The sequence below is a fragment of the Pan troglodytes genome, chromosome 9 (genome assembly GCF_028858775.2).
Source record: "Pan troglodytes isolate AG18354 chromosome 9, NHGRI_mPanTro3-v2.0_pri, whole genome shotgun sequence".
In the NCBI taxonomy this organism is placed as follows: Eukaryota; Metazoa; Chordata; class Mammalia; order Primates; family Hominidae; genus Pan; species Pan troglodytes.
Genome location: NC_072407.2, coordinates 113,753,275 through 113,765,907, shown reverse-complemented (window position 1 = coordinate 113,765,907; position 12,633 = coordinate 113,753,275). Strand labels below are relative to the sequence as shown.

The 12,633-nt window shown below is 43.7% G+C and overlaps 1 protein-coding gene across 2 annotated transcripts in view; it reads left to right on the top strand.

Moving 5' to 3' along the window:
• ALG9 (ALG9 alpha-1,2-mannosyltransferase) overlaps positions 1-6,996 on the top strand; it is a 101,919-nt gene extending 94,923 nt beyond the window's left edge. For both annotated transcript variants that reach the window (XR_010147081.1, XR_010147083.1), the window contains 3 exons: positions 3,268-3,353; positions 3,608-3,802; positions 5,822-6,996. The gene's annotated coding sequence lies outside the window, so the exon portion shown is untranslated. The remainder of the gene's footprint in view (positions 1-3,267; positions 3,354-3,607; positions 3,803-5,821) is intronic.
• The last annotated feature ends 5,637 nt before the right edge of the window (positions 6,997-12,633 follow it).

Below are 12,633 nucleotides of genomic sequence, written 5' to 3'. Positions count from 1 at the left end.
GCACAGTAGGAATTAATATATGGGCCAGGCGTAGTGGCTCACGCCTGTAATCACAGCACTGTGGGATGCCGAGACGGGTGGATCATTTGAGGTCAGGAGTTCGAGACCAGCCTGACCAACATGGTGAAACCACGTCTCTACTAAAAATACAAAATAGCTGGGCGTAGTGGCGCATGCCTGTAATCCCAGCTACTTGGGAGGCTGAGGCAGGAGAATCACTTGAACCTGGGAGGTGGAGGTTGCAGTGAGCCAAGATTGCACCATTCTACTCCAGCCTGGGCAACAAGAGCGAGACTCCATCTAAAAAAAATAATAATAAAAAATGAATAAAAATTAAAAGGAATTACTCAATACATGAACATTGTACCTAAAAGAGATGAAGTCCTGGATCCATCTTAAGTTTTTGGAATGAGAATCACTGGACTGTGAGAGTCTAATTTTCTTAGAAATCTTAATCCAGTTATATCTAACACTTAGGTAATTTCCCCCTTTGTTGGGGTTGTCAGAAGGAATAAATTTTTTTTAATTTTTATATTTTAGAAATGGCATGTGTTACATTGTTCAGGCTGGCCTTAAACAACAAACAGTCCTCCTGCCTCAACCTCTTAAGTAGCTAGGACTACAGGCATGCACCACTGCACCCAGCTGGAATAAATTTTTTTTTGTAAATGAATTCCTAATGTCCTTGTTATGCCATGGACTTTATACCCTATAACTTCTAGCAGCCATCTGGTGTTGTGCCGTTGGTTATTATTATTCTTCCTATAGGACCCCAGATGCCCTTAACTTGGTTTGATTTATTTCTCCCAAATTGTTTGAAGAAAGGATGCTTTTATTAGTATAATTCCAGGAAGGAGAAGTCCACAACTTTAATTTATTTTCCCTTGTCTAGAATGTCATCTTTCTCCCTGTTTATTTGTTACTCTTACTTTTAGGGCTGAGTCTCCTTTTTCTAAGAAGGCTTTCTAGACTTCAGACTCTTTGATTACATTCTTTTCTGAGCCTTCTTGATTACCCAGTGTCCTTAATAATGGCATAGAACCGTAACATATAAACCATGCGACCCTGTCTCGCAAGGCCATTGTTGGCATATGAGGGGCAAAGACCACATCACACTGCTATGTATTCCCGGTGCTCAGCGTGGTTCCCTGAACATTTTGGTACTGTATATGTTTATTGACAATGAAGAAAGAAAAGCAAAAAGAGACCTGGGACTAACGTACAAACTGTTGCTCTCAACTTGGCATGGATTAGACCATAGAAAATATGGCAAGTTGGCCGGACATGGTGGCTCATGCTTGTAATTCCAACACTTTGGGAGGCTGAGGCGGGCAGATCACTTGAGGTCAAGAGTTCGAGACCAGCCTGGCCTACACGGTGAAACCCCCATCTCTACAAAAATACAAAAATTAGCTGGGCATGATGGTGGGTGCCTGTAATCCCAGCTACTTGGGAGGCTGAGACATGAGAATCGCTCGAACCCAGGAGGTGGAGGTTGCAGTGAGCCAAGATCATGCCACTGCACTCTAACCTGGGTGACGGAGCAAGACTCTGTCTCAAAAAAAACAAAAAACAAAACAAAACAAAAAAAACGGCAAATTATAAATCCTGCCCGTAGTACTCAAAAAGGGCAATTTGGAAGATATGAATGTTTATATTTCGCCAACTCTCCTGAAATACAAGTGCTTCTTTACAAAAGCATTTTAGAAGGGTAGCTTCTAAAAAGAGAGAAAGGGTACCTTTATTGAATATTCCTATTGTGACTTGCTTTTAGAGGGTCGGACCTAGCCCAGGAGACCTTCTGAACAAGTTTGGGTCAGAAAGCCTCTCCTCCAGGTGTGAGGAGGTGCTCGGGCCCTACCAGCTACATGTCCTGCTAGGAAAAGGAAGTCTGGCTGCAAGATGACTGTAGCCATACATCAGATTGAATAATATTAAGTAGCAAGGGATATTTTAAAACTGAAAGCTGTTTTGGCTCTCTTCAGCTGTGGATTCAGCATAGACCTGACATTTAAACAAATGATAACCAACACATGTGAGAAATATAATGTAGGAAATTTAGATTAGGGATGTGAGATTATGGAATTGTAGTGACAAGGAAAGACTGGGAATTTCCAGTTGTAGGTTGGTAGAATAAATAGTCTGTTAAAATTAACAATTGGGTTTAAATAACATTTTACCTGAGTATGAGCTTTTTTTCCCCTTTTTTTCAGTGAATTCTCATAAAATACTTTAGGTGGTAGGGCTTTTTGTTTGTTTTTGGTTTTGCCTCTGGTTTCTGGGCTTGTTCTGTCATTACATGCCTAGAGATGAAAGTATGTAAGTTGGCTGGATGAGGGGGCTCACACCTGTAATCCCAACACTTTGGGAGGCTGAGGTGGGAGGATCGTTTGAGGCCAGGAGTTTGAAATCAGCCTGGGCAATAAAGCTTGACCCCACCCCGCCTCTATATGTAAAAATATACATATATAATTAAAAGAAAGAAAAGTATATAAATGAGGCAACTTCTTGGTGGTCCCAACAGCCAAAAGATTGGGTGATTTATGACAAACTTCCTCTGACAAGGGTTTTTTGCAGACCTTCAGCCATGGATTTCAGGCATACTCGCCTTACAAGAGCTCTCTTGACCTTCACTCTCGCACAAACTGTATTTGACAAGTGGTGCCCTTGGCCTTTGACTGATCATCTTAACTCGGGAATTGCAAGTTGCCAAATGAGAAGGGCGTGCGTTTTTGGTTGATTGGTTAGCTGCTTCAACAGCCTGGTACCCACTGCTGAAGAAGCTGTGACCTGTAAAGCAGCAGTTCTCCAATGGAGCTACACGAGACAGAACCTGGGGATCATTAAAAAATTTGCCACTATTGGCCGGCCGCGGTGGCTCACACCCTGTAATCCCAACACTTTGGGATGCTGTGGCGGGCGGATCACCTGAGGTCGGGAGTTCGAGACAAGCCTGACCAACATGGAGAAACCCTGTCTCTACTAAAAATACAAAATTAGTCGGGCGTGGTGGCGCATGCCTGTAATCCCAGCTACTCAGTAGGCTGAGGCAGGAGAATCGCTTGAATCTGGGAGGCGGAGGTTGCGGCGAACCAAGGTAGCGTCCTTGCACTCCAGCCTGGGCAAAAAGAGCGAAACTCTGTCTCAAAAAAAAAAAAAGAAAAAAGAAAAGAAAATTGCCACTATCTGGTTGACCACCCAGGAATTCTGAGTTTGTGGTCGAGGGTGGGCCCAGGCATCCATTATGTTTTTTTTTTAACTCTCCAGGTGATCTAGCTAATAGGTAGCTAGAGTTGAACACCACTGCTCTGGATAAAGACTGAGAGACTAACAATCACACCAAAAAATCAAAGGTAATTAAACAGGCAACATATTTGGTGTCCTTTTCTAATTGTGACTCCTGGTTACCCAGGCCTTCATCTAGGCCTCTTCCCCACCACAGACCTATTTCTCTGTCTACTCCAGCCCATCAAACCTTACCTGCCCTCTCTCCCATTCCCTCTGGGCCCTACTTTCTGGGAAACAGTTAACTAATATGATACTGAAGTACGCTAATGGATGTTAATAATTAACTGTAGTTCTCTTCCCATTGATCCTCTCATCTCAGTACACTGAATGACAACTCATCTGGAAAAAAAGAATGAATGACTATAATTTTGGCAATTGCAGACCTATTCAGTGTCATTTGATTGAATGATTGATCAGGTGGTAGAAGAGGCTTGAGCAGGCCGACTTGCCCTTCAGGAATACTGCCTGGCCTTCAGATTCAACCTTATTGCTTGACACTACTTGGCCCGCTCAGGTAAGGACCTATGGCTGCCTTGAGTAGAACAATGGGGGTAAAAAAAAAAAAGAAGGTGTGAATATTAAGCCCTTCTACTCAATGCACTGGGGGAGCCTGCTTTGTTTGGCTTTAAAATATAAGTAGCTCTGTTTATTTGACAGAAGCACAGTAAAGACCCTATTTTACCTTTGTTAGTCTGCTTCTGGTCTTTGCAGAGAGAGCTTCTCTTGAGCTGCTGCCACTGCCCTCAGACACGAGAGCAAAGGTTAATCTCATTTGGGGAGAAATGACGTGAAATGTGTTCACTCAACCAACAACAAGACACCATGTACCATTCAGGAGTTGGTCTCACCTCTTTCTTGTCTCCCTGTTACTGTGTCTCTAAGCCTCCCTGGTATTTCCTATAATGTGCTCCCATTTTTTCCTTGCCAGTGAAATATTTGTGGAGGTATGTAGAAAAGAAGGCTGTTTTTTCAGTGCTACATGTATGAAAGAATGTTATGGATTCTTTAAAACTCACCCCTTTCCTTGCATCTTTTTTTCTTATATTTGTGTTCTCATAGTCTGTGATTACTGGGAATATTCTAGAAAACAGCACCAAAGTGTAAATTTATTGCCAAGTTTTCTTGTTTTGTTTTTGTTTTACTCCCAAGTATCACTCTCTGACAGCTTAAGGCAACCTTGTCTGCCATGCTGTCATAAGTCTTCCCTAATGTCCAGCAGAGGGCATCCTATTCTCACTAAAATCTCAGCCCTCCTTTCCCTCCAGCAATTTAGTTCATGTCAGCTTTTGATGTAATTCCAGTGTAAGTTGAAATATCTTCATTGCATTTCTTTAGAATCTGTATTTATGCATTGCACTCTTGTATTGCTATAATTGCAAAAATTTCCTGGAGAAAATTATGTCCGTAACTAACCAAGGGGTGAATTGTCCATCACAGCAGTGACTCCCTATTGGTCGAGGATTCTTAAATCAATTCTCAGCTAATTTCAGTTCTGTTTGGCATGACTATGATGGTGTTCATAGGTAACATAAAATGTGTTTAGTTGGGAGGAGGAAGCAGCTACTCTTAGGGGCAATTACCAGCCATCTGCCCATTTTTAGGGTTCCAAATATGAGCAAACCACATCACATACAAAGTCCTAACTTTACTTCTGGTAATTTATTGATAGTGCCAAAAGCAACTCAAAAGATTTTTCAAAGTCCAAGGTTCTGTCCTTCAGATGCTAATTCGTTATCCATGGCACAGTAACTCAAGGGAAAGTAGAGGCATTTAGCAGGGCCTGAGCCCTGTAAAGTGAAAGGCCTTAGAATACCTTTACTCCCCATGCCTAGGCCATGGGTTGAAAAGCACACATTTACAGAAGGAAGTAGAATTTGCATTTTAAAAGTGTAGGGTAACCACCTAGACCAGATTTGGGCCTTGAGGAACGAACAAGGTCAGCTCTGCCAGATATAGAAGGGGATTCTATTCTTCATGATTGTTAACTCCTGATACCCTCCTTTGAGCTCAATCTTAGAAATATGTGGGACTGTACTGGTTTTAGGTTTAGGAGGGTATTTTGTTTGTTGGTTTGGTTTTTGTTTTGTTTTGTTTTTGTTTTTTGAGATAGAGTCTCGCTCTGTTGCCCAGGCTGGAGTGCGGTAGCATGATCTGGTCTCACTGCAAGCTCCACCTCCTGGGTTCAAGCGATTCTCCTGCCTCAGCCTCCTGAGTAGCTGGGATTACAGGTGCGCCACCACGCCTGGCTAACTTTTGTATTTTTAGTGGAGATGGTGTTTCACCATGTTGGCCAGGCTGGTCTCAAACTCCTGACCTCTGGTGATCTGCCCGCCTCAGCCTCCCAAAGTGCTGGGATTATAGGCGTGAACCACTATGTCCAGCCTTGGTTTTTGTTTTTTTAATACACCCTCTAGATTGTCAGATTTGCTCTGTGGAGGAATCATGAATAATAGCTAACACATATTAAACATTTACTATATGTCAAGATTTTTATTTTTATTTTTATTTTGTTATTTATTTATTTATTTTGCAGTGAGCCTCAAACTTCTGGGCCAAGTGATCCTCCCACCTAGGCTCCTGGATGGCTGGGAAATGCAGGCATCTGCACCACGCCCCACTTACGTCAGGAATGCTTTAAGTTGCTTTTTTCTCACATAGTCATCACAACAACCTTATGAAGTCAATAACTATTATTAACCTCCTTTTATAGATGGGGAAACTGATGCTTGGAGATATTATTAAGTGTCTTGCCCAAGATCACCTAGGTAGAAAGTGGTAGACCTGCAGTTCAAACCCAAGCAGTCTGACGCCTGAGCCGCTCTTTTAACCATGACCTTATAGTCCCTATTTCATAACCTCTTTGAAGTCTACAGTCTTTTTTGGATGATATGTTGGGGGAACCTAGACGGAGTCAGTAGGCAGAGATGAGAACAGGATGTAGTCAAAGTTGTTTCACTTTATGAAAAATAAGTTATTTATTTATTTAGAGATGGGGTCTCACTATGTTGCCCAGGCTGGCCTCAAACTCCCGGGCTTAAGTGATCCTCCCGCCTCAGCCTCCTGAGTAGCTGGGACTACAGGCACTTGTTTCAGTTTTTTATCACCTTCTTAGTCCACTTCCAGTAACCACAGCCTGGAGAGTGTCCTAGTAGAACAGTATGCAGCTGGTACATGAAGTGTTTGTAGGGGCTTTTCTAGAACACTGGGGGCCTCCAGCTAATTTTAACCACATAGCTAAATCAGAGAGGGAGTTGATTTCCTGAAATCCTAGAAGTTAGTGGAAATTCCGGTTTCTGATTACAGTCCCAGCTGGATTTCTGCCGAAATGTGACTTTCGTGTCCAGGGGATCTTGGCACTGGTCCCTTCTTACTCCTGTGACTTTTCTCCTACCAGTTCTGCTGAGTAGATCAGAAAAGGAAGTGGGGAAGAATACCATCTTCAGGGGAGACCAAGGGCAAAAGCTTTCAGGGGAACAGGAATATTTTAAGTTGGCCCTGCTGTTGCTAAATCAAACCTCTGTCTAGTTGGATCCTGGGGGCAGTGTGCCTAGCTGCTGAAAGCTACTATTTATGTTGGCCAGGTCTAGTACAAGACATGATGATAAGTGGCCGGGCGTGGTGGCTCATGCCTGTAATCCCAGCACTTTGAGAGGCTGAGTGGAGAGGACTGCCTGAGCCCAGGAGTTCAAGACCAACCTGGGCAACATGGTGAGACCCTGTCTCTTTATTTTTTTTCTTTTAAAAAAAGACATGGTGATAAGAGGCCTACAAAAATGAGAGACAATAAAGAAATCTGGACTCTACCCTGTGGATATAGCAGAGATACACAGGGAATAGCTGGGCAGGAGTTACTTATCATACACATCTATGGATGCCACAGGAAAGACAGCCAGGGCCAGGCAGAGAGCACAGTCTGTAGCATGGTAAACCAAGAACTAAAAGGTTTGCTTGTTTCAATATGTAATAATCTTCATGGTTCAAAATTCAAAAAGCCTAAATGCATTGTGGTATTCTGGAGTGAGTCCTGCAATAGAAAAAGATATTAGTGGAAAAATGGGTGAAATTTAAGTAAAATCTGGAGTTTAGACAAAGTACAAATGGATATGCTGCACACTGAAAAAATTCCCTTCCATCTCTGTTCCCCAGGCACCCTGTTACCTTGCCATAAACACCAAATGTTATTCATCACATGTGTCCTTCTAGAGTTTTTTGGTACATATACAAGCACGTGTGTGCATTCTATTTTACACAAATGGTAAGATACTATGTACACTATTCTGGCCCTTGCCTTTTTTTTTGTTTGTTTTGTTTTGTTTTTTGGAGACGGAGTTTCACTCTTGTTGCCCAGGCTGGAGTGCAATGGTGCAATCTCGGCTCACCGCAATCTCTGCCTCCCGGGTTCAAGCAATTCTCCTGCCTCAGCCTCCCAAGTAGCTGGGATTACAGGCATGCGCCACCACGCCTGGCTAATTTCGTATTTTTAGTAGAGATGGGGTTTCTTCATGTTGGTCAGGCTGGTCTCAAACTCCCGACCTTAGGTGATCTGCCTGCCTCGGCCTCCTAGAGTGCTGGAATGAGCCACGGCGCCCGGCCTCCTTGCTGCTTTTTTTTTTTTTTTTTTTTTTTAGTAAGATATGGCTTGGTATGGTGGCTCATGCCTGTAATCCCAGCACTTTGGGAGGCCGAGATGGGCTGATTGCTTGACAAGCCCAGGAGTTTAAGACCAGCCTGGGCAACGTGGCCAAACCCTGTCTCTACAAAAAAAATACAAAAATTAGCCAGGCATGGTGACGTACACTTGTCATCCCAACTACTTGGGAGGCTAAGGTGGGAGGATCACCTGAGCCCAGGAGATCGAGGCTGCAGCGAGCCGTGATCATGCTACTGCACTCCAGACTGGGTAACAGAATGAGACCCTGTCTCAAAAAAAAAAAAAAAAGCAAAAACAAAAGATGATTTTCGTATTAGCCATTTAGGAGCTATGCTTTTTCACTTAACACCATAACAAAACATTTTTTTCCGAGTGGTATATAGGCCCCTGGCAAGATAATGGGGGTTCTGGCCTGAGAACACTGGAGCCCTTTAATAGGACTCAAAGGCCTAAGGCTTTTGAGAAAGGTCACTGTGCCTGTTTATCTTCAGGTTTTCCGTAGCTTAAATCTACCCTTGTGACGCCCATAATCCCAGCACTTTGGGAGGCCAAGGCAGGCGAATCACCCGAGTTCAGGAGTTTGAGAGCAGCCTGGCGAACATGGTGAAACCCCGTCTCTACTAAAAATACAAAAATTAGCCAGGCATGGTGGCACATGCCTGTAGTCCCAGCTACTTGGGAGGCTGAGGCAGAAGAATCACTTGGACCCGGGAGGTGGAAGTTGCAGTGAGCTGAGATTGCCCCATTGCACTACAGCCTGGGCAACAAAGCAAGACTCAGTCTCAGGAAAAAGAAAAAATCTACCATTGTGGGTAAAGGAGATACTAATCCTGACTGCTGTTCTTAGAGAACTGGGGCCTGTACACCTTGAACATAGTCTCCAGATGTACTCTCTTGTGTTTGGCATGGGCATCAGATTCAGTGAGCCCTTTGTAATAAATAACACAACTTCTGTATTTTTTTTTTTTTTAAGTAGAGAGGGGGTTTCACTGTGTTAGCCAGGATGGTCTCGATCTCCTGACCTCGTGATCCGCCTGCCTCGGCCTCCCAGAGTGCTGAGATTACAGGCGTGAGCCACCGCACCCGGCCTAAATAACACAACTTCTAACATCTGCATGGTGTTTTCCACTAACAAAGCACCTTTCATCATGACTCTCACTCCTCACAAGTCTGAGAGGTAAAAGCTCTATTTTACCGATGAAAAAAATCTTCTGGAACAGGTATTCTGACTCTGTAAGTCATGTACCTCTTTCATTCTTTCATGTGGGTCCTTTCTGTTGCCAAAGTTCAATTGATTGCAATATTTTCCTATTTGCTCCCACTTCCTCAGTAGATAAAAACTGTTAATGGATAGTATTTGAGTGCTTTCTCTTGCCAGGCACTACCTATGCACTTTATATGAATTATTTAATCTTTTTAACAACCACATGAGGTAAGCTCAACAGCCCCACCGTATAAATGTAGAAACCAAGATTCAGAGAGGATAGGTTATTTGCCCAAAGTCACACAGCTAGTAATTGGTAGAGGTGGGATTTCAATCTACATCTTCCTGACTCCAGAGTATACTCTCCTAACCATTGTATGTACTATTGTGAAAGGTAACTGAGTGTCCTCTTTCTTTTTCTTTTTTCTTGCTATATTGCCCAGGCTGGAGTGCAGTGGTGCAATCATGGCTAACTGCAGCCTCTGCCTCCCAGGCTCAAGCGATTCTCCCACTTCACCCTCCCAAATAACTGGTACTACAGTCAGGCACCTCTGTGCCCGGCTAATTTTTGTATTTTTTGTAGAGATGAGGTTTTACCATGTTGCCTAGGCTGGTCTCAAACTCCTGAGCTCCAGAGATCTGCCCACCTGGACTTCCCAAAGTGCTGGGATTAGGCATGAGCCACCTCACCACCTTGCCCGGCTGTCCTATTTCTTTGATTTGCTCTTCCCAAGAATTCAAGCAAAGTTTGCCTTGGAAATCCAATACCTTTGTTATATGTGGTGATGAGCTGTAGAACAGAGGTAGGAGATGGAGGAGGGAGTAGCAATAATCCCTGATTATGAGTTCTGCACCTGCTTCTGATTTATTGGGACATCAGGTAAAGTCCCTTTCTCTTTGTTGGGGTATTCCCACCCATAAAAATGAGATTAAAAATTTTCCATGAAGAAAACACAGAAGAAAAAGAAGGCTAAAATATTGAGCTGAAATTGAAGGGAAAATATTTGAGTTCCACAGAATGGTGACATACTTTGCATAAGTACAAATTTAAAATATCATTAATGCTATGGTGATAATCACTACTTTGCGATGAATTAAGTACAGCCCTCGGAATCAGTTTACCAGGGTCATCTTGCCAAATGAAGACAGTTGGAAAATGCTTCCGTGTGCCTCAGGTTTCCCGCCCCTGTCATCCACCACTCCCTTGATGTCCCTTTCAGGGGGACAACAGTCTGAATCTGCCCTGAGACACTTACAGGTCTCCTACACTTGGCCTTCTCACACAGTGGGGTGACTGTGGAGCAGATCAGCATTTGAATGAGAACCTATTTGTAAAGCTCTTTGGCTGTAAGGGAGACGCAAGTTTAGTGAACTTGAGGCAAGGGGCCAGAGAAGATGACAGTGATGTCACTTCGATCCTCATGACTGATGCTTTTCTTTTTCCTAGTGGCGCTATCTCGGCTCACCACAACATCTGCCTCCTGGGTTCAAGCGATTCTCCTGCCTCAGCCTCCTGAGTAGCTGGGATTACAGGCATGCACCACCACACCTGGCTAATTTTTGCATTTTTAGTAGAGACAGGGTTTCACCATGTTGGCCAGGCTGGCCTCAAACTCCTGACCTCAGGTGATCCACCCTCCTCGGCCTCCCACAGTGCTGGGATTACAGGCATGAGCCACCACGCCCGGCCAATGACTGATGGTTTTCTGATGTGACTTTGAGAGCTGTTAACGTGAGCAAGAGTTGATGGCCGTCGATCCCATCTGCCTGTACTTCCTATATTCTTGATGCTTTGTCTTATAGGAACCGGGCAAATCTAACTCAGTCTTCCTTTGATCCACACTGGATGAGTGAACTGCATGTGGGTGTCAGAACTCAGTGCTTTTGTACTGAGGCTGTCACCTTGTTACCTGAGGGCTGCCTTAAATCCTCAACCTAATCTCAGCTGTTGCCTCTGGCATTCCCTGGTTATTAGTTTCTTGTGGGGCGTGTGTGGGAAGTGGAGAGGAGACCTGAGGGAGGAATAGAGACAGGATATGGAAATACCTCAGTGCCACAGTACTGTATTGGTAGTGCTTGGCTAAATTCCAGAAGTCCAGCAAAAGAGGGACAATCCTTTTTATTTTATTTATTTATTTTTTAGAGACAGGGTCTGGCTCTATTCCCAGGCTGGAATGTAGTGATGTGATCATAGCTCACTGTAGCCTCGAACACCTGGGCTCAAGTGATCATCTCACCTCAGCCTCCTAAGCAGCTGGGCCTACAGGTGTGCCAGCGGACTCTGCTATTTTCTTTCTTTTTCTTTTTTTTTTCTGGTAGAGACAGGGTCTTGCTTTGTTGCTCAGGCTGTGGGACCATCTTTTGAATCTGGCAAAACCCACAGCCTATAGATTCAGAATTGCTTATTGATAAGTCATTTGATTTCTTCTGGACACGGGTGGCCTCCAAAGACTTTCAGACTCTACCTGAGCAGATGCTTGTTTATTGACATGGAAATTACTTTTCCAGATGAACTTTTAAAATCAATGGTTTTCAAGTATCAATGCACACTAGAATCACCCAGTGGACACTGTAAACCATCTGGCCCCATTCTTAAGGACTCTAATTCAGTAGGTCTGGGTTGGAGGCCAGAAATCTGCATTTTTAACAGGCATCTTAAGTGATTCAGACGGTCAGCCTCAGAATTTGGCTCAGGTTTTGAACTAGCCTTTTTTTCTGCTGCAGTCTGTTTTAATCGCCTTCATTGAAGGATTTATTAGCATCTCCATGTTTATTACCTGTTTCATTCTCATAGCATCACAGCAACTCAAGCAGGAACAAGAGGTGGTTAGCTCCATTTTATGGGGTGTTAGGGGGTGGAAGGTGGGATTGAGGCACTGGGAGAGGTAGGTCATGATGAGTCAGAGACAGAGACGGGAACTGAAGTCCAAAATTGATGACTCTCAAACCAGGCAATTTTCTGGGGCCTATTTTCTCAGCTTGTGATTTTATATTTAATCATAGTTATTCCTTGAATCGCCAGTTCATTGTACTTGAGTAAGCAAAGCATATTTGTATTTTAAACAAAGTAGTTTAGCATCAAGGTGCCAGTTTTTGTTAGCATATTAAGGCTCTCTTAAGCTTGAGTTAATATCGAAAACAGTACTGTGGAACTGACTTAATCTGCTTCTCTCTGTGCATGCTTCCTTTATTATTTCTGAAGACTTTTTAATTTTTTTTTTTTGAGACAGGGTCTCACTCTGCCACCCAGGCTGGAGTGCAGTGGCAGTCACAGCTCACTGCAGCCTCAACCTCCCAGGCTCAAGTGATCCTCCCACCTCAGCCTCCTGAGTAGCTGAAACTAGGCGTGCACTACAGGCCCAGCTAATTTTTGTGTTTTATTTGTAGGAATGGGGATCTCACTATGTTGCTAGGACTGGTCTTGAACTCCTGGACTTAAGCAATCCTCCTATCTCGGCCTCCCAAAGTGCTGGGATTACAGGTGTGAGCC